At 40.3% G+C, this 27,284-nt stretch overlaps 1 protein-coding gene and 2 long non-coding RNA genes across 8 annotated transcripts in view; 1 reads left to right on the forward strand and 2 right to left on the reverse strand.

Annotated features, from left to right (window-relative positions):
- The window catches only part of LOC144289897 (uncharacterized), a 32,308-nt gene extending 10,470 nt beyond the window's left edge, over window positions 1-21,838 (forward strand). Inside the window, exon 2 of the long non-coding RNA XR_013357846.1 lies at window positions 21,632-21,838. This is a non-coding gene — a long non-coding RNA (uncharacterized LOC144289897). The remainder of the gene's footprint in view (window positions 1-21,631) is intronic.
- The window catches only part of CACNA2D3 (calcium voltage-gated channel auxiliary subunit alpha2delta 3), an 832,272-nt gene that overhangs the window by 553,544 nt on the left and 251,444 nt on the right, over window positions 1-27,284 (reverse strand). The gene's annotated exons all lie outside the window — the stretch shown is intronic.
- On the reverse strand, window positions 83-27,103 carry LOC144289902 (uncharacterized). The gene is made up of 2 exons (XR_013357852.1): window positions 26,815-27,103; window positions 83-3,298 (listed from the first exon to the last, which is right to left on the reverse strand). It is a non-coding gene; the product is annotated as an uncharacterized LOC144289902 (long non-coding RNA).

Genomic DNA, 27,284 nt, shown 5'->3' on the forward strand with positions numbered 1-27,284 from the left:
TTCTATGATTTCCATTTGGTTCTCTTCTTATAACTTCTACTTCTTGGGTGAGTTTTTCTAATTGTCATTTGTTTTAAGAGAATTTGTAATTGCTTTTTTTTTTTTTTTTTTTTTTTTAGTATTTTAACATCCTTGTTAGATAATTCCAATATCCAATTCATTCTTGATTCATGTTAACTGCCTTTTCTCATTTAAGTTGTAATTTTTCCTGGTTCTTGGTACAATGAGTGATTTCCACTATGTCCTAGACATCCTAGTTATTATATTACGAGACTCTGGCTCCTATTTAATCTTCCATTTAGCAGTCATCCCCCCGTTGAGGTTCAGAGGTTCAGAGTGTGTTAGCTTCTCACTGGGCCCTTTTAACACTATCTCAGCAAAAGTGACATGCTGAGTCATGTTCTTTTATTGCACTCCGGTGAGATGGCAGTTCAGCTCTCCTCTCAGCCCTGCTGACATCTTTCTTGTGAAAGTGAGACTCAGCTCACCTCACCTTGTTGCCTATGAGTAGGCATGTCCTGAGTAGAACAGCTCCCTGTTGGACTCTATGGCCCTTGGAGGAGTGAAGGACTGAGAGAGAAATGGTATAGAATGGACATGGACACTCAGCTGCCAGCTGGGCCTCACACTAGGGCTGGAAACTCTGGAGTACTGACAGCCCCACCTCATACCACCTTGATCAGTGTCACTGGTGCCATGCAGGACTCAGCCAATACTAGCAGGGGATGGAGGCGGGCCAAAGCAGAGTGCCAAGTAGCTCTGCTTCACATCATCTCATTCAGTTTCATTGCTGCTGCATAGTTGTGGAGGATGGAGGCTCAGTTTCACACTGGAGTGGCAGAAAGGAGAAGGCTAACAACCCTCAATTTGTACTGCCTCATTTAGTCTTGATGCCAGGCTTGGGTGGAAGTTCAGCTCACTCTGGACCACGGCACCAAGCAGAAGATGAAAGGCCAGGTCCCTGCTCAGCTACCCAACCAGTGAGAGAAGCTGACACATTAGGCAAAGAATTGGAGATTAGCTCCTTGCTCAGTTCCTCCGACACCACCAGGTAGGGGGACTGAAGCACTGCTGCTTGATTCTGCTGGTTAGGAGCATGGAAAGGGGCAGGTATGAGGGAGGATTGGCTCTCTGTTTGGTTCTAGAAAACGATAGGGAGGTGAGGGATTATTCTTGCCATTGTATCTGACTGGCATAGAGTGAATATTGCCAAAAAAGTTTTCTATTAGGCCATCCTTTTCCTGGTCTTCTGTCTAGAGGAAACTGACTTTTCTTATAGTCTGTGTTTATTGGAGGTCCAGGTGGGAAGCTTTTGGAGTGTTCTGTACATGATGTATGACAAGTAATAAGGAAACCCAGGGGACCCACAGCTATGTGGTTCCTCATGTGTGAAGGTCCTTAAGCCATCTGTCTTCTTCTTTCTACCCTTCAAAGTCTTCCTATGCTCATTTTTTAAATGATTTCTAGAGTCTTTTAGTTTTAAAAGGGAGGACCTGAGTATAATGAGGCTATTTCATCTTTGCTGGAAATGGATGGATCAGTAACATTTTAAAATTTCTTAAGGAGGATGGATTCTAAGGTGTTACTTTGCACAATTCAAAGTCTAATTTTTCAAAGACTGAAGAACATTTTATCAAAGGAAAACTAACTCCTGGCAAAAATATCTAAAGATGACAATACCTCCATTTTCAGAATATATTCATTCAGTATTTATTTACTGAACATCTACTAAGTTGCAGACACTAGCTAGTTCCCAGAGTTACAACAATAAAGAACATAACAGACACTGTCTCCATTTGCATACAGCTTATGTATCCAGAGAGTTAGACACTGACCAAGTACATAAACACCTAGCTACTCATAACAATGGTTAACTGTCCCCTTGAGCTATATCCCTTTCTCCTCTCCCCAGCCTCCAATGTCAAATTAAGCTCAACACAGAGTCATTTTATTATCGATTTCATAAGTGGATTTGTGTGCATTTTTTGCTTTGAAACAAAACATCAGCTCCATAATATTCTGATTAAAAATGTGTTAGCCGACCCAAATTAAAACCTTTTGATTTTTTTTAAAAAGAATTCATCCACTTAATTATTTTAGCCCAAGCAAAAGGCATGGTGAAAAGGCTATGACATCAAGCAAGACCCACTAATCCTTGGTCTCCATTTACAATTGGAACGCAGAAGACACAATGCAGACAGCCTGTTCAGAGAACTTCCCAAAGTGTCAACCTTTACTTCTTTCTCATTTTATATTTTAATTAAAATAAATTGAATCCAGGCAGGCTTTCTTAAAATTAATGCCTGAAGTGATTTAGAAAAAAAAAAAAACCATAATAAACAGCAACAGCAATACGTGTATGCCAAAAGCCTCACATTCCTAATAACTTTGTAATGTTTCGATAAAACCTTAACAGAATCCTAACCAAGCCTGGATGGAAAGAAACACATGAAGTGGGTCTACTAACACAGAAAACTTAGGGAAAGTGATTTCAATGCTATTGTTTTCAAGAGAAAACTCACAGCTTGTTAGGAAAAGAGCAAGATTTACTTCCTCCTTTTTGAAATGAAATTACAGTAATTTTGGAAATGACACTGTATTCTAGAATTCACTTTGGTAGAGAATTGCACCTGCATTTTTTTGCTTTAGTTCTATTTTGATATCAGTCTCAAACACAGTGAATTAAAAGATGTAAAACAAATACCACATTTGTTTATCCCCAACAGAAAAGAATTTCCTATTTATTTTCTGATAAGGAAAATAATATAATTTCATCATAAAAATTAGAAGGCATAGGAGGATCAAAAACATATAAGTAGCTATATTTCCACTAGTCTACTGACATATAGTCTTTTAGATGTGTATCTATGAATACATACATTAATAAAAATGGAACAACAGTACAGGGCATTTTGCAGTTTTTATTTTATTTTGTTTTGCCTGAGCATGTAGCATGGCTGTCTTTCCACATTAATGAATATAGACCTTCATCATAGTTTTTATGGCTGTAATTTATCTGAATCCCTTATGGATGAACATTAGGTTTGAACAACCTGCTTTATTAATCCATTTATAAGCACATATTTTAATAAAGCTACAAGGTTAGGTTTATTTCAAGGACATACATTTAAATTATAATATTTGGGATCCCTGGGTGGCGCAGCGGTTTGGCGCCTGCCTTTGGCCCAGGGCGCGATCCTGGAGACCCGGGATCGAATCCCACGTCGGGCTTCCGGTGCATGGAGCCTGCTTCTCCCTCTGCCTGTGTCTCTGCCTCTCTCTCTCTCTCACTGTGTGCCTATCATAAATAAATAAAAAAATTAAAAAAAATAAAAATAAAAAAAAATTATAATATTTTAGGGACATCTGGGTGGCTCAGCAGTTGAGCATCTACCTTTGGCTCAGGGTGTGATCCTGGAGTCCCGGGATTGAGTTCTATATCGGGCTTCCTACGAGGAGACTTTCTCCCTCTGCCTGTGTCTCTGCCTCTCTCTCTCTCTGTGTCTCTCATAAATAAATAAATAAAATCTTGAAAAATAAATAAATAATGTATAATATTTTAGGGACACCTGGGTGACTCAACAGTTGAGCATCTGCCTTTGGCCCAGGATGTGATCCTGGGGTCCCGGGGTTGAGTCCCACATCGGGCTCCCTGCATTGGGCCTGATTCTCCCTCTGCCTGTGTCTCTGCCTCTCTCTCTCTCTCTCTCTCTCTCTGTGTCTCTCACAAATAAATAAAATCTTTAAAGTTGTAATATTTTAGAGAGTGACATTGAATTCTAGAATTCATTTATTCCAAAAATGCATCTGCACTTATACATATATGCTATTGTATGAAAGAATTAGTTCTCAAATTTCCACAATATTCAAATAAATGTAGAGAAGATCTCCACTGACAGAGCCTTCATAGATTTAAGGTATTCACTGTAGTCTGAAAGCGTTGGTCTTGCCAAAGTCATTACAAATCTGGAGGATACTCAAGGGTCTGGCTGGTTTGGGAACTTCCTGCCACATGGACCCTGGGCACATCTGAGAAACCCAGAATACCCAAGACCCATCAAGAAACCAGACCATATTCAGGACTAGGTCAACTTCTGAGTATGTTAAATAGGAAGAGGAGCTTTAATCAAAGACATAAAAAATGGTTACTTGCTAGTTTAAATTCCAAATGTTGCCTTTGGGGACAAAGTTATAAATTACAAAAGTCAAACGATTCACGGGGGATCTTTGTAATAGACGCACAAATAATTCTAAATGAGCCCAACAACTTGATCAAAGTTGTATTGTTGACCCAACCCCACTACTTTTAACACTTTGATTGAAGGGGAGAGAAAATATCAGTAATTTTTCTGAAAGTGAAAAATAGCGACACTACATCTTGGTAAATCCGCAGAGAATAATTTGTATCGAAAGGGACACATAGCAAATAACAAATTCACATGTACAAGCTCATTTTAAAACTTGCTTGGGGCTTGGAAATGTTTTCACATTTTCCCACAATTTACACAGGAAGTTGTTGTGTAGCAAGGACATAATTAGTATTAAATATGATTAATTCATACTGTGGGGAAACTCAGGAAGTGTTTTGTGTTTTGATACTGTGTTGCGGCTTCTTTTTCCCCAATCTCTGTCCACAGTGCAGTTGAGGAGACATTTATAGGGCATTCATTCCCTGAAACTCTAAACAGAATGTCAGATTATAATCAGGGAACTTGGGCTTTTCTCTTCCAGTGACTGGGAAATCTAACCCTCTTATGATTACATTATTCTTATTTCATGGATGTTAAATTTTCTGCAATAATGAAATCCATAGAAGACTATGTAAAAATTAACCCAAGCAAATATTTCATTCCATCATCCAAATAAAGTTTCTGGCAAAAGCCAACTACTTCACATTTTGAGGGGCTTCATATTGCTGAGAACCAAGGTAGGCAGAGGAGAGGAACAACAGAGGTTAGCACAGTGCCACTCACTACACAGTTGTCCATGAAGCACCACCAGTATAACCCCCAGGAGATGTCCTAGTCCCTCTCAACTATTAAATCCCAGCTACAGCTAAGGAGTGTAAGTCAGGCTTCTCTTACAGAAGGTACTACAACAGCAGGGCTCTCTTGTAAAGACAGGATCTAGATCAATTCCTAATCTAATAGAGAGTTGTAACATCCCCCTCCAATCAGGTGGTATGCTGTTTAAAAGAGAGGAGACTTCTCTTTAACAGAACAAAAAAAAGGAGGGGGGGGGACTGCTTGCCATTATAACAGTTAAAAAAGAACTTTCCATGGGTCTCAAGCTTTTCCGAAAATTAGTTTTATGATTTTTTTTTTTTTTTTGGTTGATTAAAGCTAACCTTACTCACTTTTAACATTCCTTTTTTAAATTTGAGGATCCCATTCCATATTAGCCATGCTCTGGGGGAAAAATGTAGCTCATTAGGAGTGGAAATCTATAGCAGCTGCCAATCTTTCTGCTTTTGTTGTTGCCCAGCCTAGAACTTGCTCTGCATACTAGAGGGACTGGCTTCATAACCCGTACAGCCAATCATCTCATCGGCCTCCAGGAGCATCCATCCCTCCAGCCCTAGTCTTTAAGCCAGAATGGCTGACCCAGAGATTCACCCTCTTTGGACAAGAGGCATCTGATCCCTCCTATTATCAGGGGCAAATCCCCAAAGGCAAAGACATATTTTTCCTTTCTCAAACAAAATCAAGCATAGATCTGTAAATGGAAAATCAGCTTCACTGGTGTAGGAAACATGCATTAACTAGATATGTTGCATGAATACACACTAACCAAACTGAGGAAGCTCACAAAAGTTTGAAAAAAGCAACATACACAAAGAGCAAGATGGTTTCAATAAGACAGCCTTTCTTATGCTCTCAACTTGATTTTTTGCTAAATTCAGAAAGGTAGAAAGAGATCACAGAAAAGACAAAGTAGGTTCATTTGGATGAACACAAAAATGACATTAAAAAGTCAAAGGTAAAAAAGAAAAAAGAGAAAAAAGGAATACTTGAAAGTTCCATATTTTTAATTCCGGCTTGCCATTTTTAAGGACTTTTTTTAACATCCATAAATGGGCTCACAGTGGCACTGGTGTGAATCGTCAGCGACATCTAGTGGATCGTAATGTTATGGTGTGTAGCTGCAGCTTCGATACAGATCAGATCTTGGACCTCAGTGCCTCACCCCCTACCTTAACATTTTCTTTTTGCAGAAAAAAAAAATAGTAATCGGTGACCTTGATTTAGCTTAATTCAATAAGTCTGTCTGAGTTTAGTCTGAAGATAAGAACACGAAAGAAACCGTTAAGTTGCTTAGTCAACCTGGCGAGGAACATGGTTGGGAAGAATCGGAGAAAAACCTAACTGTTGGACGTGCCGAGGCCCGAGTTTTATGAAGCTGCATGGTTGCTCAGACTGAGTTAAATAATCCAAGTGCAAGAAGAAAGGGCCGCACCGTAAGCAAACACCGAGGTAGTAATTACGCGATGATGGCCAATGCTATTTCACCCCTGTCAAGCATATTATGCTTCAGACATTTTTCAAAATGACTTGACATTTTTTCTGCGTGACATGTTTTGGGTTTGATACAGTGAAAACAGCTGGTTGCCTCCTGCTGCCTAAAAAATCCAGCAGCAGAGAAGTGATGATGAAGGCTCTTCACTTTCCTGCAGGATCTCTTTAAAACCCTGCAAAAGGAGCTCACTGCTGTCACATGCTGGTCAGGAGGCAGGAGGGTACAGTGGAAGGGCAAAAGCTTTGGTAGGTAGCTGGCTCTGAGGCCCTGGTACTCATTCCCTACGCTGCACGCCCAGGTCCTCATATCTGACCTTGGGGATGGTATTAACCTGCCAAAATCCTCCACTGCTGAGCTGGGAGGTAGGTGGATGAGCACCATCCACTTCCCAGCATTATCATGACAGGTGAAGTAATCAGCATAGTGCCCGAGGTCAAGTCTGGAGTTAGGATCACTAGACTGTAAACTCTGTGCTGGCAGTGAGCAGGTCTCAGGCATTTATGAGTACAAATAGGGCTTCCAGCATAACAAAAACAAAGGACGCCCAGTTGAAGTTAAATTCCTAATTTAACCGGGTGTCCTATATTTTACCTGGCAACCCTACCATTTGCCCAGGCTAGTCCAAAACTCATTATCAATAGCTCCTCTTTCACTTTAAAAAGTATCTTGATTTGGAGATAACTACTTTTGGACTCCTAACTCCGAGCCCATGCCAAGCACTGGCCAAAAATGGAAGAGGCCCTCCACCGTGCATCTATATGACTGAACAAACGGCTCTTTTCTGGATGGGAGACTCAAGGGAAGTACACGTGTCTGAGATGGTGGCTAATTTGAAAACCACCCTCTATTACACTCTATTACACACTTTCGAAACTCTGTTTTATGAGAAATTTTACTTGTTAGTAGATATGTATTGATGACCCACACATGCAGGATTTTCGGGCACTCTTCAATGCCAGATGACAAGGCAGGAAGCATTTCCCCTTCATCCTGAGCTGAGTACAGTCTACACATAAACAATCAGTCTCAGTGCTGACTTCTGATAACACACTCCAAAGCAAATAAAGAGGACAAGAGACCATAAAGAAAGAAAGGGAAGAGGGAGGGAGAGTGGGAGGGGGGAAAGGAGGGAATAAACAAAGAATTGAGGAAGGAAGAGAGGATAGAAAAAAAATAGCAATTCAAGAGTAAAGGAAGACAAAGAGGTAGACAGTACAACCAAACATAAATAAGGAGCTACATGGCATAATATCTTTGAATCAAAAAAGGATTTTCTGATTTAACAGAATGGAAAGAAACCAAAGGACAAAATTTTGCAAACAGACATCGCAGCCAACTGTGGTTACAGATTATTTTGTAAAATGAAAAAAAAATCAAAGAATGCATTTTTTTCACAAAGAAAGCCATTAAGAATTCAGATTTGACAGTTGACAAATTCAGTTGTTCCTCAGGGACAGACACGGCACCTACTCTCTATTTGCGGCACATACATTTCACTCCTCAACCGATCTCACTTCTGCACACTAATTGGGGCTGGTATTTATGATGGGTTAATGACAGAGCCAGTCAGGAATGCCAAAACACTATCGTTAATATCACCAGGGAAGAACAGCTCAGCGGGGATGTGCATCATAATTAATGTCACCTAAGAAATTATTTTCAATATTCAAAATATTTAAGTGAAGAATTGGTGGTTATTTAATGTGAGAAACAAAGAACCGCGTAATTGATTCCAAAATATCCCAACCCATTAAAAGGAGTGGAAAGGCAAATATTATGACAGACACATAAAGTACAGTTTATAACAAAGATGGAAGGCTGAAAAAGATCAAAATAATTTGGAGCTATAAAAATTATTGCTTGTTTTATAGCATTCTTGAAAAATAAGTATATTTTAAATAAGACTTTGGGGTCTAACGTAAAGTTTGCAGACATCCTATATCTTTAGAATACAAATAAAAATGTGTCTACTGGCTCTCTCCTACCACCAAACTGATAACACAGTTTACCCTTCTCTTGCTTACTGTAAGTCAGAGATCGGCATCTGCCTGGAAAGTCATCCAAGACACACACACTCAGTTTATAGTCATTAAATCTAACTGTCTGACCAAGAGGACCAACTCAACTCTCATTTAAACCAACCAACCTCCAATATGCCCTGTGATGGCCAATGTCTTCACGGCTAAGAATATGCTGATTGTAACTGCTCTGCTGCTTTAGAGACCACATGTCCATCATCAATCTCGGTCTGTAGAAGGGCAGCAAGATCATTCATTGAAGCACGTCTCCCAGTCTGTACTCTGTGAGGGTTAACAAGGCAGAGCTATGAGATGCTCAAGGGCTGGGGACTGGTCCCTGCCTCTACCCCCAGTGACTGACCTGGGGCCTGGGGCCTCAGAGCTGCTTGTACCTTAGGGCTTATTCACTGAAACCAAAGGGAATATATGATAGTGGAGGAGAGTTAAGTAAGTACATTGATTTTTCTACATTTTTAGAGGAAAATTCAGACTTCCTCTGCCTGGATCATCTCTGAGCCTGGTGTCCTTCTCACCTAATCCTTCATTTGTAGCTCAGAGGAGTTAAAAGGACTTGCCCAAGAACTCACCCAGCTATTAAATGCTATACTGGGCTTTGAAATTAGATCGGTCTTACTCCTAGATTCCTTCAATAGTTGAGGCTGCTTCAAGGAGGAGAAGCAACTCTGGGTACTGCTCATCTGCTCCTCCTGCATCCCCTTTTTCAGCTCTATCAACAAGGCAGATGGGATAGAGGAATGCAAAGGATGCCGGGATGGGGGAATGTCGTGATACAGGGATGTGGGCATGCAGAAATGTGGATGTGTGAGGATGCAGAGATATGGGGGAGCAGGGATGCAGAGGTGCAGGGGTGTGGGTATGCAGATGTGGGGGTGTAGAGATGCAGACAGGCAGGCATGTGGGGATACAGACACACAGAACTATAGGGATACAGAGATATGGGGGTGTGGAGACACAGGATTATGGGAGATGCAGGGTTGTGGGGACATAGAGACACAGAAGTATGCAATGAAGAAATGTGGGGGCGTGGGGCTGCAGGGGTGTGGGAGATGCAGGGATGTAGGAATGTGGGGAGAGGATGCAAATGGTAAGCAGAGGCAGAATGGAGAAATCCAAGTGCAGTGGACCACGGCAGTCCAGAAGCTGCTGGGCATGTGGCAGAGGCAGCCTCCTGGCTGCTTGCCCCATCACCAGAGTGCAGAGCCCACCAGAGGTCCTGGTTCCATCTACAGCTCAGGAGTAAAATGCAAAACAGTCCTCCACTGGCGGGATGAGGACTCATCATCAGTCATGTAGTAAAGCCTTCCTTCAAAGAGGAGCAGGCTCATCAGGAACAGTGGTCATCTAATATGCTTTCAGGCACAAAGGGAGAAAGTGGTTGTTGCCCTCGGGGTGAAAACACAAACAGATTCCACAGTGTCCTTGAGAAACATGAAAGTCCAGGCTGTCATAAAGAGTTCCTTTTGTTGCTTCAACATCAGAGCTGTCTGCTTTTTCTGGGGCCATGAGCCAGAAGCTTCTCTTCTCTTCTAACCTGGGTCCAGAGTTTTCATCAGCTGTGCTCACTGCTTGGCCAGGGGTAGGCACCATAAGTCACTCTAACCATGACTGAATACCTAATTTGTAAGGTCCAGTACAAATGAAAATGCAGGGTCCCTTGTTCAAAAATTATTAAGACTTTCAAGACATCACTAAGACAGTGACAAAGGTTTTTCCTGGCTTTGCTCCCTCTCATGAGAACAGGTAACTTGTACACATGAGAGAAATCTAGAAGCGGAGGTGAGGAGGAAGCACCCTTTGTACCACAGAGACCAAGACAGATAGCAATGGGGTAAGAGAAGCAGCAACCTGCTGCTTGGTGATACTCCGCCACCTCCCACCACTGCCAGAGGCACCACTTCCTCCAGCCAGAAAAGAGAGCCCACAGTGGCAACCAGCCTTCCCAGCATTGTGCGGCACTCTGTGGGAGCCCCTCCTCTGACCTCACACCGCTGTGATTGCAGGGGACTCTTTGGGGCCCAGCCCCTGGGAATCTGACTGTGATGAAGAAGGGGCAGGGGCTTGCAAGGACCAGCACTGGGTCTTGGCAGACTGAGTTCATGCCTAGCAACCCCAACCAGCAGCTTTGCTCCTCTGCAGAACCACCTGGATGGGTGCACTGTGACCTGAGAACTTGGTGCGGTGCAGCTTTGCCCTGGAGGCCAGTTTGCCCACACTCAGGGTACTGAGTTACAGCCCCACCTGCTGCGGAGGGTGCCTCCTGGCCCCATCTGACCAGACGGCTGGCCCCAGCTCCTGGAAGCTGGGCTCAAGAGACAGGATGGTGGAGCTGCTCCCCGCAGGGCAAAGCCAGGACTGGGTGTGCAGGCCCCCCAGGCTGTGCACAGGCAAGAAGACTGATTCATAGCTAAGGCTGAGGGCAGCTCCCGGCCCCTCCTACCCTGAGAGCCTGTTTGGGAAGGTGAGAGTAGTCTGGATGGTCCCCCCCACCTCCCGCCCAGGCGAGGGGCTGAGACCTAGCCCCCACCCAGCTGCAGGCCCAGCTGACCAGGGGGCTGTTCACAGCTCCTGGAAGCCCTGTGGCCCAGTGGCTCGAGCCCAGACAAGGGCCGGCAGAGCAAAGCCAGTGGCCCTGGTCAGCAGGGGACTGGGGCTGCAGGTAGGCTGGACTCACGACAACAGAGAGCTTGACTGGTTGCAGAGCTGCTTCTCCCACTGCGTTCTGGCAGGGAATCTGCTTTGTAGCTGCGACCATTGCTGGGGACAGTCTCCAGCCTGTCCGACCAGGGAGCCCAGCAGAGCACAGGGGAAGCTGTGGCGCCCGTTCAGCAGCCCTACCTACACTGGCGCTCTGCACAGAGAGCATAGCCTGTGGCTTCTCCTGCGTGTACAGAGCAAAACTGGTGGCCTCCCCTGACCTGGGAACTGCGTGCACCCCCAGGCCTGACCCAGGTTCCTGAACAATGAGCTGTACAAGCTCTGGGCTGTGGTCTGATCCCCTGCCAGGCTAATTCATAGCCCCCTCTACCACCGAATAGAGCACCAGGTCCCAGTCATCCTGTAAGGCCAGTTGGAGAACCCAGGCTGCTGAGGAGGCCATCCTGCAGCCTCATGTGGGCGGGGAGCCAAGGCAGGGGTCCTGCCCATCAGTTCTCAGCCAGGCACACCCCTGTCTCGGTCCTCAGAGTTGCCTTGCCTAAAAATAGACCAAAATAGCAGGTCCCACCTGCCCAAACACATTACCAGCGCACACACCCAGAAACCCAAACTGGGCTGACTAGTGAAGAGCTGTGTCTGCCAAGGCAAATCTACAAACTCTGGAAGAGGAGCCCTACTACTCAAATGCACAGATACCAATGTAAGGAATCAAGGATCATGAAAAATCAAATCAATGTTAGCTGAACCTATTGTCCTAATCATTTTACAATATATGTAACTTAAACCATCATGCTATATGCCGCAAACCAATATAGTGAAGTATGTAAATTATTTGTCAATAAAACCAAAGAAAAATGCAAATTGTAACATATTTGCCAAAGTACATAATTTAATATTTTCAGTATATTTCTACATAAGTCTCCATATCTTATTTCCCTCTGTCTTTTATCCAATGTATAACTTATATACAATAAAGTAAATCAATGTCAAATGTACAGTTAACAAAAAGAATGTGCTGTGGGCTCAAAATTAAATTAATTATTTAATTTAAAAGAATAATTTCAATATGGCAATAGAAGAGCATTAAACCAAGCTTGGGGCCCTGTGTGCCCACATAGGATGCAGGCCCAAGAATTCAGGCCTGGCTCCCCAGCAGGTCAGAGAGGAGCCTTAGGCCAGGGGGACTAGAAGCTGCTTTATTACATAGACTAAGAGACATTCTGCTCAGGAAAGCAAGTGAAGGTTTATGTAAACCCAGGGCCTGTGTACAGAGTACACGCTACAGAATCAGAAGCCAGGATACCTCTGATGGTAAGGCAGATGGCAACAATCTATCACCAGTTCCAGGTCTGCAGCCACAGTCAACAAAGCACCCCACATCAGATCTCCATGTTCAATGCCAATCCAGAATGTGATTATCCAGTGCCAGCCTCATGCCAGGCCTCATGCTCAGGGCCCAGGATGAAGGGGAGCACAAGAGGCACACAAGACTCACTTGATTTTCACCAGAGCCCCTCAGGACAGTGGGATCCTGAAGCCTAATAAGAGAATGAAAAGGTGTGGTCTGATGTTGGAGGCTCTGAATCTCTGGCTTCCTTGGGATGCTACTGTAAGGCAAGCAGCAGAGCTAATGGATATTTACCACCAATTCATCTCTTTTTTCTCTCTTAAGAGAAAACTTTTAAAAACTAAATTTTGATTATCCCAGATAATTTTTTTGTAATAATCTAAAAAGCATCCCAGAAAAGACTCACATCTCCTTTGACCCCACTGCTAATAATAGGCCCTTCCCCAGATGCTACCAACAGACCTTTTCATCTGTAATAACAGACATACATAAATACTCACTAGTTGTATGCTCTTTGTGTGTGTGTGTGTGATGAACATCTTGACTTTTTTTTTACTATTTTATTTATTCATGAGAGACACAGAGAGAGAGAGGCAGAGACATAGGCAGAGGGAGAAGCAGGCTCCCTGTGGGGAGCCCAAAGCAGGACTCCATCCCGGAATTCCGGGATCATGCCCTGAGCAGAAGGCAGAAGCTCAACCAGTGAGCCACCCAGGCATCCCTATCTGTATGATCTCTTTAATCTAAGTTATGTTACATTGTACACATAATTCTTAACCCTGCCTTTCATTTTTAAAGTTAGTATATGTTCTGGGCACCATCCTTGCAATCACCTGTACATTTGCTTTATTCCTTTTAGCTAGTACCTAGAATCCCATTCCATGCATATGCCACAGTCTCAATCAGTCTCTCCCATACAAGTAGGCATTGCAGTGCTTCTACAGGCAGATGAAAGATGTGGGGTAGATGGTTCATAGGGTCTGTGCATTTTTAGTTTTATAAGCTTTTGCAAACCTGACCTGCAGTGTGGCTGTCCCAGTAGAGTCCCATTTCCCCACACCTCACCAACATCTGATATCACCACCACCACTACCACCATCATCATTATCATCATCAACCATCATTGCCATTATTTTGCCAACTGGTCAGTAAAAATGGCATTTCACTGCTTTAATTTGTTTTCCCTTGATTACTAATGAAATTGAGCATCTTTTCTTTGTCCATGCAATTCTACTCCTGTCAACTGACTGCTCATATCTGTTGCCTATTTTTCTACTGCTTCTTTGTGGTGGATTGATATGAAGGAGTTTTTATTACAGTATCTTTGTTATCGGCACAAGGAGTTCTGTTTCTATCCTAGATACTAGTCCTTTGTTGCCTGTATTGCAAACATTTCTTTAAACATTTCCAAATTGAAAACATTCTCTTCAGATGTCCCTAGCACCAGAAACTGTACAAACCCAGAAAAGGGTACAAACATCATAGCACTTAGGGATCTTTAGGGCACAAACTCCAATTTGCTGTTTCCTTTGGAAAATCCTCAGTGTCACAAGGATGCTGGAAACCACCATGAGGGATGATGCACAGGGACCAGCACAACCCCAGGGGATTTCTGACAGTAATCGTTACCAGGTTCAATTATCTGCTTTACAAAAGCAGGGCTCATTCTCTCTCTCTAGCCAGTGAACCCTGACATGCAGACACTACAATTAGAAGCAAAGAATAAATTAAAAGCACATCTTCTCTGCCATGGGGAATAATGAGCACGAGGGCAGGCCTAATCATATGTTTTAAAGCTGTAAGTGAATTAAAAAAACAAAGACAATGGACAAAACCAAGAGGTGATTCACAAAGCTCTCAGTGATGTGGACTACCTATCTGCTGTTGAAAACATGGATGACAATGTATCTCTCACCCCAAGGCTCCTCGCATATTTTTTCTTCCATGATCATCTGAAATTTACTCCCCTAAATATCTCACCATCCTGAAATGAGAAGTGGCCTAGGGCAACATGCTGCTCAGTGGCCTGAATCTCTTCTTCTCATATGTATTCATTAAATCCTTATCGCCAGCGTGCCCTGGTTCCCAACCCTCAACATGATAACTGTGCAGCAGGAAATAGTTACCTCTCCCAGAAAAGCAAATACGACAATAGCTCTCCCCCCACGGAGTCTAGGTGAACTTTGCAAATCAGATCTGGATTCTGGCATAGTGGAAGGACTTTCATCAGTAACTTGAATCCCATCAGCAGACACTCCCAAGGGACCCCTGAGGACCTCCTGCTCAAGAGCAAGAGTCACCTGCTCTGTCTTTTCCCCATTTTTAGTCTATTAAACTTAAAGATAAGAGAAAAAGGCAAGGGAAAGAAACAAACAGCACAGCACACCTGACTCACTGTATCAGGCACCTCAAATTGCTGCTGGCTTCCGGCTTGCTCTCACAAGGTTAAGGGAAATATTCTAAAATCTTTTCTTTGCAGGTAAATCTAAGAAAATAACGAATGAATGAATAAATGAATGAGTGAATGAATGAATGAATGAATGCATACTCAGGGCCATTGGTATAGAAATGATGCAGATTACAAATGTCCCCAAACACTGCCAACAAGCTTACTGCAGGATCATCTCTCAGAAGGTGCCTCTTGCTTCATCTAAGAGCACAGCCCCCTATCCCTGGGAAGAGCATCCTGTGGATGGTAAAGGGTGACTTCAGAAAATGTAGGAGCAATAGCATTAAACACTGCAGAGACAATGCTGTAGCCCCATGGAGCAAGAAAACAAAAACAAAACAAAACAAAACATACATAAATAAATAAATAAATAAATAAATAAATAAATAACTAATAAAAACAACACCTACCGACTCTACTGAGTTCAACCTATATCTTTGACAGTCTGCTTTCCATATTCACTACAAATTCCAATCACTCATTAACACCAGCTCTAAGAAAGACTTGGGAAATAAACACCTATAAACAAAGGATGCTTTCTGGAAAGTGTAATATTTAAGTTCTGTTCATAGAATCAAAACCAGATCATTTGTGACCTTAGGTCCATCACGTGGTCCTGTGTAACTCTGGGTAGTTTAGCTAACTTTCTAAACATCCATTATCACTCCTGAAGTGGGAGCAATAATAATACCTACCTCCGCCAGAATGGTGTGAGGATTAAATGTGCTAGTGATAAACCCCAACTGCTACCTCACCTGACAGTCTAAAGTATAAGGCACATCTTAGGATTCTAAGTCAAGATCCTACAACCCCTCTCAAATGATATCCTGAGGCAGGATATGGACCTGGCAGGGGTATGATTGAGATTCAAGGTTAAAACCTGCAGTTGGGGGTATGGCCTAAGAGACCTGTAAAGTCTATTTAGGTGGCTCCAAATCAAAGAGAATTTTGCCGAGTTTAACCTGATAGTTAATGTTGTCTCTGGAGTAGAACACACAAAGCCAGAGACTCCAGACATCTGTCCCTGCTAAAACATTTTTAAGAGCACGGTGGTGTTCCTGAAAATTTAAATGGGAAGGCATGCTCCCAGAAACCACCTGCTCTACAGTTCAATGTCGTTATTTACTTAGAAGGACACAGAAAAATTTGGCACAGAGAGTCAAAAAAGAAGTGTAGAATATAATAAATGCCTGGTATTTAATAATGAAGACAATACTTAAGGCAATTATAAGAGAGATTTCCTTTGGAGACATTAATGAAAAACTGGAAAAGGAATAGAAAATATGTCCTAGCAGCAGTCTCCTGTTTGTGTTTCTTGTCTGACACATAAAGAAACCTGTTTAAACAAACAATGAAACCAAACTGAACAGTTAGCCTAGTGCTCCCAAACTGGCTGATGATTATGAAGGGAAATTGTTCCAGGTCTTTTGCTCTCTCTCTGCCTACTCTGATAAGGGGCCTCTGACTGTCTGCCATGCATACCCAGGAGGGTACAGGTGTTGCCCAAGGTGGTTTTGAGTTCAGCCCCTCTGTGGACATGCAACACCCAATCCTGTAGCCCACCAGGTTCCCAAAGAGGCTTGAAATGGCTCAGATGCCAAGTCTGGGTAATCCCCCCACTGCAAAATAATTCTAGAATTCCAATTCCAGGGATGCCTGGGTGGCTCAGTGGTTAAGCATCTGCCTTTGGCTTGGCATGATCCTGGAGTCCCGGGATTGGGTCCCACATCAGGCTCCTCGTGCTTCTCCCTCTGCCTATGTCTCTGTCTCTCTCTCTCTCTCTCTCTCTCTCTCTGTCTCTCATGAATAAATAAATAAAATCTTAAAAAAAAAAAAAAGAATTCCAATTCCAGAAGCATCACTCTTTGGCATCTTCTCTTTGGCAAATTATGCTTCTTAACCTCCTTTCGCATGGGTATCTGACTCTTGAGATGATCCTTCATTTCCTCCACTCCAGTCATTCAGTCCTTCTTCAGATATTTATTGAGTGCCAGCTGTGTGCCTAAGCCCCAATCACAATGTTGAGAAATGGATGTGGTGTCTGCCTCACAGAGCTCACAGTCTGCAAAGGAGGCAGAGACTAAATATGCAATTACAAGTATAATCAACATCTCTGTATTGCAAGAGTATTGGTTAAAATAATAATCACAATGGTGACAATGGTTACCCCAAACTGGGATCAGTGTGCTGAACTCCATGTGATTAAAAAACCCATGGAAGCTTGACGTCCTTATGGGAGAGTATCACCAACCTAACTTACAGAAGAAACTGGGACTCCAATAGGCTAAGAAATTTGCCCTGCATCTTACCACTAGTAAGGAAAAAAGCCAAGATTCAAATCAGGGTCTTTTGGCCTTCAGAAGACATTCTCTGGACAGCTAATATCTCCTCATCCAGAATGTTAATCAGCAGATATAATGAATCCTCTTTCATTTCCAGATAATTAAAAAAAAAAAAAAAGCATTTTGACCAGACTAAAGCTGGTCATAGTTCATCATGCTCTTGACCTGAGTTTCAGAAAATATTGCTATGAAGCTGTAAATCCTTCTCCTCTCTATTCTTGATTCTTTTAATCAGAACCACCTCTACATTTCAGCCAATTTCATGTAGAATGAGAAGACAAAAGGCTTTCAACCTAGAAAAAAAATTTTCGTGGTGTTGTATATTCTCAGCCACCTGAAACCTCTTAGGAAGAAACATATATTATTAATATGTTTATATGTGCAATATAATCACTTCCAAGTAAGTCAAAGCAAAGGTTTGATTTGGTTCTGAATTTCTTTAACTATACAGCAAACTAAGGTTTAGAGTGAAGCAAGTCATTTCAGTTCCACAATTAAGTTCTTAAAAATCACACAGACACACATAGACAAATACATACACACACACTCATACACACGCATACATGTACAGGTACATGTGCACATGTGCACCCACACTCATACACAAAGTTCCTTCTATGTTATTCATAAGAATCTCTTTAAACATAAATAATAAAATTATTTATGGGGTGTCTGAAAATGATCCAACCAAGCAATCTTTTCTTGAAATTTACCTTTTTCAAGTTTAAAGTAGGGAGTATATATCTATTTAGAAGGAGGGGGAAAAAGAAAGAGAATTTTTTTCTCAGAAATGTTTCCCTCAGGACAAAGTTTTGCTGTAGAAGTAGCTGGATTTCCCATAAGAATGAGCATGCAACCTACAGAGAAATGACTGCTATCCATACCATGTGAAATGTCCCAACCTCACCAACTTAAGTAGTTCTGATCAAGAAGGAAAATCAAGGTCCCCTCACCCCACTCCCCTGTGACCTGAAGTAACTTGAAGTCTGACAGGTCATGTGACTTTCCCAAGGTCACACAGTTGATTAGCAAAACTTCCAGGCCCCTGGCTACCTAATGAAATACTTCAAGGAAGATAATTATCTTTCCCCCATTAATGACTACCAGCATAAGAAAGGTTGTTTTGTTTTCAATGTTGTTTATTTTTTTGTGTGTGGTTGTTTGATTTTGCTATACAAGTGCAATGTAAGATCTAGGATTTTCCATGAGGGGCTGGCTGACTGTTAAAGTTTTTAAAGGTATTCTAAGGGGATGACATCATTAGAAGTTCACTTTTTGGTAGATACAAAGTTCAGATGACTTCCAATCACAACCATTTTTGCTGTTGAACAGTCACTCTTAGAAACTGATTATGTCTCCCTCAAAATTCCTACTTATACTTTAAGTATACAGTGTCCCTACCACAGACATACTGTACCTGTAGCTCTGATTTTGCAAAATAGGAAAGTGGGTGGGAACCTGCCCAAAAGAGGAATCAAGTTCTAAGTGCATGTTTCCCTTCTAATTTTTCTCCTTTCCAATTTTAAACATATTTTCTCTACAACTACATATCTGTTTAATGAAATAACTTGATAAATACTCATTTAATATTAATTAAATATAATTAGTTTACAATTAATTAATATATTCATATATTTATAACTACACATTGAATGGCAGAAAAATACTATTTAGATGAGAAAATTAGCAAATTCATTAATTTATTAACAAGTGACACCAAAAGCCAACTTTTTAATAAAAGGCTGCCATTGATATATGATAACATCTTTAAATATTACAGCAAATACTGAATTACGTCTGGCCAAGCCATTAGTATTTATTTGAAGGAAGGATCAGACTTTTTTCCAATTAAACAGATGACAACTTCATGAATTACTGACAATGCATTATAGTGATCATCAGTCAACCAGGGCTTTTAATAATCACATTACTATTATGAATTTCAGTTAATTCTCAAAAGCACCTGTCAACCAACGTCAGGTGCCTGCCTGCATGGAGCTTATTGTTGCGGGAGGAGACAGAAAAATAACAACGAAAGCCTACTAGTGTGCTCAATGAACAGAAGAAAGTGAGTCAGGAAGTAGAGCAGACACAAAGACAGTTGGAGGTAGCTGTTAATCCACATCTTGGGCAGGCTGTACAGTACTCTGAGGGAACATTTTTCATTCTAAGTATGAGCAAAGTGTAAGTGTAAGCAATTACATAACCTGACCCTATTTACATTTTAAAATGTCACACCAGTTACTATGGAGAGGATAGATCTGATTTCCAAACAAGGAAGGGTCTCTCTTATGCATGTGTTTCTAATAATATCAGTCAAGCTGTGTTTTATCATTTTTATCAAGCCCTTATATCTTATTAACAGATATTTTTCAGGGCATCTGACTGGCTTAATCAGTAGAATATGCAAGAGTATGCAACTCTTGATCTCTCAGTTGTGGGTTCAAGCCCTATGTTGGGTGTAGAGATTACTTAAAAATAAAATCTTTAAAAAGAGAGAGAGAGAATGAGAGAGAGATTTTTTTTTTCATTTCATAGGTTTCTGAGTCAGAATTTCTTTAAAGAATTTCTTCTTGAAAAATTTGGTAGACCTTTTCAATAATTGGTAACTTTCATCTTAAATTTATTTCCTTACAAGATTTTATCTGGTGTAAATTAGGGTCAGTATTACAACTTGTGGCTCCATGACCCAACATAATTTATTGGTCTGTGGAGCCATCAGACTTGAATATGAATTCTGGCTCATCCACCCACTATTGTAAAACCCTGGGCACATCACGTGGTCTCTTAATCTTGTCTCTCCATATGTAAAACAGAGATAATAATAGTATCTATCTCCCAGGATCATGAAGAGGAAAATAAATGAAATAATGTCTGTTAAGCACTTGAGTCACTGCTTACACTTAATACATATTTCATAATGGTGTCTATTTTTCTTATCATTGTTACTACTCATATTAATTAACCGGCAAAGAGAAATATCCTAAAGTTGTTAGCCATGAAAGAAGTTCTAACTTGAAGAGTTAGGATTACCATATCAAAGGCATATTGTAGGCATTATGAAAACCTACATCACAAACTAACCTGAAAATATAAAAGGTCAGGATTAATTCATTTGAGAACATATTAGGTGCTTTATCAGGAGGCTTAAGTGAGATTGAAAAATTTCTGTTGAGTTGTCTACTTTCTGGATTGCCACCAAGTTCAAGTTTTACTTAAAAAAATCAACAGCAGTTGCCAAATCCCTAGACCACAAAGATCCTTGGTGAAAAATCAGCAACCTAAGGATATTGCCACTGCTGCCAAAGAATTTTCTGGAGAAAGATCCAAGGTAATTTCCGGAGTCTGTCAATGACCTCTGCAGTTAGCTATCTTAATGAAAGACACTAAGGTTTCTGGAAATGTACTGTGGGACTCTGAATATTATGATTAAGGTACCACTAAGTGTTTACCTAACATTACTGTAGATATAGCAAGGTGGCCCTGGTGTCCCAAAATGTCCTCTTTAGCCAAAGTGGCTGATGTTCAAAATACCACAAGCACACTGTGCATATGAAAACAATGAAACTAAATTTTAAAAGGATTTGTTAATTGGAATGTTCAATAAAGTTTAAACTGGTAATATTTCATTGTGTTTAAAATATATTATTTAAAACAAATGTGTTTTAAACAAATATTTATTTTAAATAAATATTCCCAGCTTTGAGAAAGCCCAATTGAGAAAACCCGTAAGTTAAAAGAATCACAAAAGAACCAATGATTTTCGTAGGAAAGAAAGTGCTATCAAAAGTAATAACTCAGACTTCTATAACCACTATTATCTACAAATTAAGATATACATGGTCATAACAGAAAAAAGAATATTGTAGCAAGAAAACTAGGACAGTGAGGAAAACACACAGGCATTTTACTAGAGTGTATTTGTTAATGAAATTAGATAAAGGATTCAGAGTTTCTAAAGACAAAAGTAGCAAAGAAAAAAGAGGGTTTCTAATAATATGGAAATGTACAAGCAAATAAAAAATAACTTTGAAAGGAGCAAATAATACAATTTTTCCCTTCTGATCTATAAAGTAAGATAACTGGTCAAACAAAATCAAATCAATTATTCTTGCTATTAAGTTGCATTTTTTGTCTTTAAGTTTATTAATAGTAATACCTTTATTTGAATTTAGAACACATAATGGCACTAATATGATTAAGCTGTAAAAATGATATGTTTTTGAGAAAGTGTTTATATCTTAAGGTTATCAACAAAAATGTACTTTTTTCTGTCTTTCAGCTAGAAAATGGCCTCATATGGTACTTTTGAAACAAAGAAGTCAATGTTGTACTCACAGTTTATGTGATGCTAGAACGCAGAATATCAAATCACTATTGGCTGTCCTGCTATATATGATATATCATTTCTGTCTCTTCATCTCTTTAGTAATGTTTCCTACTACCAATGTAATCAAATTCAATAAACTTGGCATTTTTAGAACATCTATCACATAGATGGAACTATATTAAGTTACAATGAGAAAAAAAAAGAAAAAATATTGATATCTGTTAAAGATTTGAAACAAATGCAATAAAACTAAAACACCTGTCACTTTCCTAAAAAAAAATTTTTTTTTAAAGTTACAATGAGGAAATTTATAAAAATCAGTCAGCTATAAATATGATGTCCAACATACATAAAAAATCACTAGACACATGCATGAATAAGAAAAATAAAAAGTTGTTTTAAAAGAAAAATAGAGTCAACAGAAACAGAAATTACCCAGGTGCTGGGTCAGAAATTATCAGAAAAGAAATTTAAAACAGCTTTGTAGCTGTGTTTGAGAACAAAACAGCAACACGACTATAATCAGTTCACAGATAAGGAATTTCAGGAGGAAATAGAAATTATAAAAAAGATTAAATGAAAATTCTCAAACTAAAAGTATAATTTATAAAATAAACCATTCACTAAATAAGATTAGCAACAGATTAGAGACTACAGAAAGAATGGGTTAGTGAACCTGGAGATGAATTAAGAGAACATATATTGGAAACAAACAAAAGAGCCACAATGAACTGTGGGACAAGATAAAGCAATCTAACATAGATGTGACTTAAGTTCTAGGAGGAAATGTAAAAAGAATGGGGTAGATAGAATTTTGAAGAAATCATTGTCAAAAATTTTTCAAAGATGTTGAGAATATTCAACAGTCTTTGCATACTCCAAGTAGAATAAATAAAAAGAAAATCACATCTAGAGACATCCTTTACTTATCACACTATACTGTATACTGAAAATCAAAGATAAGGAGAAAAGTCATGAAAGTAGCAAAGAAAAATGACTTACTGTATACAGAGGAAGAAAGATAAAAATGATGGCTGACATCTCATCAGCAACATTAAAGATCAGAAGAAAATGGGATTATATCTTCAAGGTGTTAAAAAAATAATAAACTGTCAAGTCAAATTCTATATCCAGTAAAAGTAAAAACCCTCATTTTTGAAGGTGAAATAAAGATATTTTTAGATAAACAAAAGCTGAGAGAAGTTGTGGCTCCAAGATCTGCAATGTAAAAATAAAATAAAATAAAATAAAAATGCCAAAACAGGTTCCTCAGGCTGAAGAGAAATGATAATAGATGGAAACTTAAATCCATTGGAAGGAATGCAGAGTGCCAGAAATGACAAATGTGTGGGTAAATATATTGCTGTCTTTTTTCTTATTTGATTTTTAGAAAATAGTTGATTAAACCAAAAATAAAGCCAAATAAATGTAACATTTATTATGGTATTTTTAACATATATATAAGTACAATATATTATAATACCACAAAGGATGGTGGTAGGTAGAATTACACTGTTGAAAAGTTCTTGTTCCACATGAAGTGGTACTTCATGCACTAAATTAAGTCTAGATACACTGTATACTTAAGGATGCTCACCTTAATCCTTAAAGCAATATATATATATATATATATATATATATATATATATATATATATATATATTTTTTTTTTTTTTAGAAGGTAGATTAGCACTTTCCTGGTGGATAGGGATCACCTCAGTTTGTAGAAGTCCCACAACCTAGGACAGGGTCTAAATATACTGAGCCCTGGATAAATGTTGAATTAAAGAATAAATAGAGATATGTAAATGAAATGAACAGGATTGAAAATGGTAAGCATCAGAAAAGAGGCAAAAATAAAGTATCATTAGAGTTCAGAAGAATTATTATATGGAAAGCAGATAAAATAATTTTAATTTTGTACTTATAGAAAATAAAGATATTATGGGTTCTGTGTGTCTGAGGACATTTCTTCTAGCTGTGGCGGAGGTGAACTCTAGAATTTCCATTCAATGAAGACTCACTATAGAGGGCTTTGCTCCAGAGTCCCTTGAACTCCCAGACTACGTGAGGTCTGCTAGTTGTGCATTGTGATAGTGCCCTGTACTTCTCTTTCATGTCGTTTAGCATGAGTAAAATGTAGTAATTGTTTATGTAATCATGGCTTTAATAAACATCACTGCTGTTGGACGGTGTGCTTTGTGAGAACAAGAACAGCATCAACTTAGCTTGTGGTTGTGGCCATATCCACAGCACAGTGCCTGACACAGAGGAGGTTACAGAAAGCTACTTGTTGAATTATCACAGCACATAAGAGGTGGATGAAATCTCAGAAATCATCTAGATAGGACAAGGGTGTCATTTCATGGATAAGCAATGAGACTACAGCAGCTGATCTTTGACCACATAAATGTTCCAAGTGGGACAAGAGCTACCGGAGTCTACATTTCTAGACTTCCAGGCCAGGGCTCTCTGTGTTGGGTCAAGCTGAGGCTCCACCTGCCACCCCTTCTTCCACTTTCACGTGACCAATAGTCAGGGTCCTGTGCATAACATGTGGACACAAGACAACTGATCAACACAAAGCTCAGTCATGCGTTGACCTTATGAAAAGTTACAACATTCTAGCCAAATGAACAAAAAACATAGCATGCCTTCACAGTGTGTGTGTGTGTGTGTGTGTGTGTGTGTATGTGACAACGCAGAAATGACTTTAATTTTTAAATGTTTGCACCTGAAGACTCTGGGGAAGTTATTTACACATCAGTCTTGTGCATAAATGACATATGGCCTCTAACTAAGAAATATCCAATGTATCTTAAAATACAGAAGACTAACTGTGACCCCCTGCCAAGCTGATAAAAAAAAAGAAAAGAAATAGGCATCTTCTCATAAGTTAGATCAGAAAGGGAGGGGGGTTTATTTTAATAGAAAGAATGAAAAATTTCCTTCTCTTTTCATCTATTTTCCTATAGATGTGACCCCTTTGTTTCTTGTTTATGCACAAAAAGTCAACTCACTACTTCCACGAAAAGCACCATTTCTAATTCTGGGGTCTGGGTCTTCTGTGCTCCCTCCCTCTGAATGAACAGAACTCCTCACTCAGGCAAAGAGGACAAGAATGGATTGTGGCTTGAAAGGAATACATAAAAAAGCCCGTGAGGATCGTGATTTCCTCTGCTCAGAAAGAACTTCTACTAAACCCATCTTTTGCTCACATCCACAAGGTGCAGGTTTCCCCAGGGCAAAGCCTCACTGGCCAGCAGGGAAATGCTGCCAGGGAAAAGGTGAGCTCTGCTGCTTGCTGCTCCACTGCCCTTTCTAATCCTTTCCAGGAAAGCCCAGTGAATGATGATATAGGTGTCCTACAGTGGAGGACCCCAGAGGTCCTGAGCCACTCCTTCCCTTCACCTGGTCTCCCTCAGCAGGGACTTCCCAGGGTCACAGGTATGTCCAGGAGGCAGCAGTGGGAAGCTTCTCCTGGGAGTATGGCGTACCACCAGCTGTCCCACTTGGAGATTTCCCATCATGGTCTCTGCATCCTTCCCACTCTGAACCGCTCATCCCAGCATTGCAATTAGGCCATTGCATTTGCAAGGTAGATGTCTGTGGCTTGAAGATGACCAGGAGGGGATGTTCAAGACACTGCATTCCCCAGCTCCTTCCCACTCATACTTTTGTTATCCTTCTGCATGTCACCAGGCTTTTTATTTTCCTATTACTTACAAAATAACAAAGAAAATTTATTATAGAAAACTTTGCAATGGAAAACGCTTCTGCAAGATACACAATTCAAAACCACATTTTTTTTCTGCTGTGCACCAGCTCTGTGCAATTGGCACTTATTGGAGACAGCTTTCAAAGAAAATATGTTTGCGGTTCAAAGATAAGCAGGTTTTTAGTAAACTGTCAAAAGGAATTTTTTTTCATCTTCTCTGCTGCCAATGGAAAAACCCAAAAAGAAAGAGTAAGTAAGAAGGGGAAAGCATTATCTCCAAATTATATTACATCTGTAGACCTGGTTTTCTGGAAATTCATCAATGGATAGGGTAATCGGGGCTAGGGTCCGCTCCCATCACTCCATCCTCACCTTGAGTTGGGTTTGACATCAGAATAATGAGGGCAAAACACTAAAATAACCCTGTTATAATTTAAGACACAGGGTTTTTTCTCAACTGTTTTCATTACAATGATCAATTTCATATGAGCTTTACATAAAAAAAAACCTACGTTAATTCAAAGCACAAAATAAAAAAACAAAGATGCCATTTTAACAAGGCCTCTGTTCATATCAATTATAACTGTAAATTGCCCAAATGGAGAGATATCAGAGAGTAAAAAACAAAACCAAGAGAAGACCCATCTAGAACCCACAGGCCATCCATAGAGAGGGACAAGCGAGGGAGAGGGCTGAACAATAAAGTCTTTCAGCCAATAAAGACGACCAGGCAGTTCTGGTTTCCATGGAGGGCGCTGTATTATAGGTTGTTTGCCCACACTACCCTTCCAAAAGCTGCAGTTTGCCTGTTGCCCCAATATAGCTCTTGTTAAGAATAAGCTAATACCATGTTAGAGAACCTTCCAAAGGTGACTGCTGATGTCAAGGCCATAAGCCCATGAGAAAAATGTCAACCTCTGGAAAGACTGTCAACCTCTGGAGAGATAAAGACAAAATTTAATTGGAAAACAAAACCCTGATAATAAAGGAGGCATGACTTTCTTCTGATAACAAGTAATAATTATACCAGTGGAAAGTAAATTCTTCACTTTCAAAGCACATGAATGGTACAATGAAGCAAAGGCTCCAACCTAAATGGAAAGAAGAGGCAGACCCACCATTTCTTTTCGATTTGGGGAACAGGGGGGCTAAGACTCAAAGCTACAAAGTTTAGGAAATTTTTACAAAAGTACTTTTTTTTCTGTAGGAAAAGACTCCCAGCTCCCTCTGAACTAATAGCACAGGGGCATCCTCAGCCTTATTTCACGGTGAGCAGACGATAGTCTGAAATTTTTTTGATAAAAACAATCCACTGGCAAGGGTTGCCAAGAGGTCAGTGGAACCCAGATTAACAATTGATCAGCTCTAATGGACTGTTGTAGCAATAAACCCACAGCCCGTGCGCAGACCTGCTTACCCCAGTGATAGCAATGGGGCTGGCATCCAAGCTGTTAAGACTTGCACTTAATGGCATCGAGGCTTCACAGCTTCAAAACCTTCATCTAAGAAGACGTGCATTCTTCCATGCACGTCCATTTTCTCCAAGGCTTCTCTTTTATAGGTTCTCACAAAAGCACACATGGTTTACTCAGACCCAGAGAAGATTTCACCAAGGTCTGAGGTCCAGGCAGTAAATGACATTCCGTAATACTGACAGATTATTTCAACCTCTACTCTAGTTCAGACCACAACAGTATTCCCTGACGTTTCCCTTGTACTTAGAGAAAACAGATCACTGGAGGAGGAAAACCTGGGCTCCCCTTCTTTGTTCCCAAGAGAACAAAAACTGTAACAATCCAAAGACTCATTTTCTCAGTCCAGACACACACAGAGAGAGAGAGGAAGGGAGGGAGGGTTAGAGATGTTAAAGCTGCATTTATGCCTACA

This window comes from Canis aureus, chromosome 19 (assembly GCF_053574225.1).
Source record: "Canis aureus isolate CA01 chromosome 19, VMU_Caureus_v.1.0, whole genome shotgun sequence".
Taxonomy (NCBI): domain Eukaryota; kingdom Metazoa; phylum Chordata; class Mammalia; order Carnivora; family Canidae; genus Canis; species Canis aureus.